The sequence below is a fragment of the Pyxicephalus adspersus genome, chromosome 8 (genome assembly GCF_032062135.1).
Source record: "Pyxicephalus adspersus chromosome 8, UCB_Pads_2.0, whole genome shotgun sequence".
NCBI classification, from domain to species: domain Eukaryota; kingdom Metazoa; phylum Chordata; class Amphibia; order Anura; family Pyxicephalidae; genus Pyxicephalus; species Pyxicephalus adspersus.
Window position 1 is genome coordinate 6,146,597 of NC_092865.1, and position 2,370 is coordinate 6,148,966.

Sequence of the window (2,370 nt, forward strand, 5' to 3'; positions counted from 1 at the left end):
CAACCTGATTATTAGTTTTAAGGGTGCTCAAATTGATAGCTTTGTGATTTTTATGCTATTAACCACTGCCCAAAGATCATTGCCCATCCTCAAAACTATTGTCTCAAAAAGGTGTCTTGGTAGATGGTGACAGGACAGGACATTTATGTACTGTACTTTTATGTACAGTACTGAATCTTCAGTTGTCCAGAAAAGTTGGCTTTTATCCCTTTGGGAAGTCATAACCTAAAAAATAATCACATGCTATGAAGTTGGCACTAATATCATGCTGGATATGCATATCCCTAAGCTTCATACAAACACTGGATGTTTTTCATCTCCCAGTGTAATGATTAGGGTGGACCTATGACCTATTACTATGTTTTGACTTTGTTCTTTTATACCCCAAAACTTTTAATTAAAAATGTTTTTTTGACATTAATGATCGCCGCATGTGGAAATGTCTGTATAGCATTCCCCTAACATTAATCAGTTATGTGCCATGCCAGACTATTAAACAACGTACATTATGACTGTTGTTTGATGAAAAAGATGGGGAGCCTGCCATTTATCCTACCCCCTCCCTACTCCATAGAAAAGAAGAGTGAGGTCTGTACAGTGCATGTTCGTTCTTCTGTAAATGGAAACGATCATTTCCAGCAACATTCATTAAGCCTGTGTACATACCTTTGGAATCTGCTTTCTTCTAAATGTCAGGAACTGTGCTACACGCCTTACAGAGCGGACAAAAATGCACAGGGCTTGGGCTCATTGGGAATGCCATCTGGATTCTTCTATATAATATAAATGGCAGCCTTATTTCTATTTTAGTCATATCAGAGAAAACATACATTTTGATTGGCCAACATAAACAACCAGGTTGTTACATATTGTTTTCCGATAGGGAACCAGCAAATCCTGAATAAGCTTTATCTCAATTTTCCACAATAATCTGCAAAATCTCAAAGCTATACATTAAAAAACGACGACTGTTGCTCTCCAAGTGTCAGTGATTTATCTAATTTGGATGCATATGTGGTTATGGTAGGGTTAAATATAGCATAATGATTTATATTTTTACTGAACAAGATATACTTGCACACAGAAATACAACAAGATTACAGTACTTTCTGTTAATATGTTTAGTAACACTGAAGAGGAGTATCATGTACATGAACTTAACATTTCCCAGTCTTGCTAGGACTTCCCATTGCAAGTGATTATTAGAGTGTTTGTGCTTTATTGTAGTGAATAATAAAAAAATAATTTATGAGACTTCTTATAACTCTCTGGCTGCAGGCATTGCAGCATTATGTTTTTGCATTGACTTTGACATTCACATGATATGAGAGGGTATGCTTTACTCAAGCAGAGTTTCTGAACCTTTTTAACAAGGGGGAACCCTTAAAATGCAGGTCATTAGAGAACCCCGGCTATATTTACTATATCCACAGCTCACAGTACGGTGTGGCGGTCAGTGGGAAGAATTACAGATAGGACAAAGGATCATTGGTGTCAGTAGTAACTGACCTGAGAGATACAAATTGCTCATTGCTCTGGGAACCTCTAGCATCCTCTGGAGGAACCCTGGTTGAGAAACCCTGCCCTAAAGTGTATCTAAACCTAAAACCAAACATGCTATGTTGTAGCTTAGCAGTCCTGGTAGCTGAGTTGTTTTTCATTTTTCAGTTTTTTTCCCTTTATTTTCACCTAGTGATCCTGCAAATAAAACACCTCCTCACCACTCATTTGTCAACTGTATAGTGGAAGCCGTGGTTGTCATACAAACTAGTTGTTCATCTCCGTCCCAACATAGACAAGGAGGTTTGTGTGTTCATTTAAATGGCGGGGCGCTGCATTTTTTTGCAAGAACATTAGGTATTCTTTGTGCTTGCTAAAAATGTTTATACCATGGGAAATGAAAGCGAATACAGCCTCCGATGGACTGGTAAACTGCATTATTGATTATATTTGTTTTATTGGGTTTGGATATCTTTCAATGTAGCTCGCTAATAGCAGTCTGTGGCCCTAAGGTTAAAGAAATATACCCTCAGTTAACATAGGGCAAACAGAATACATAACTGAAGGATATCAGTACTGAAATAGCTTGTAACATTTAATATTTTGTGCTTACTGATATGTTTGTGCTTAGAATTAAAAAGAGAAAGCTGCTGTTGCCCAACTTCTGAAAGCAGTTCTGCCTGTGGTTACTATAAATGATGCCACAAACGTGTTATAACCTTGCTTCCAGCAGATAGACCACAAAAGCCTTCTTGCTGAATGGAAGCCCTGGCAGTGACAGAAAGCTGAACTCCAGGCAGATGAAATACACAAAGTAATGCAGCTTTCTTTTCTTTAATGCATCAAAAACTATTTTTTTATTACGGAATT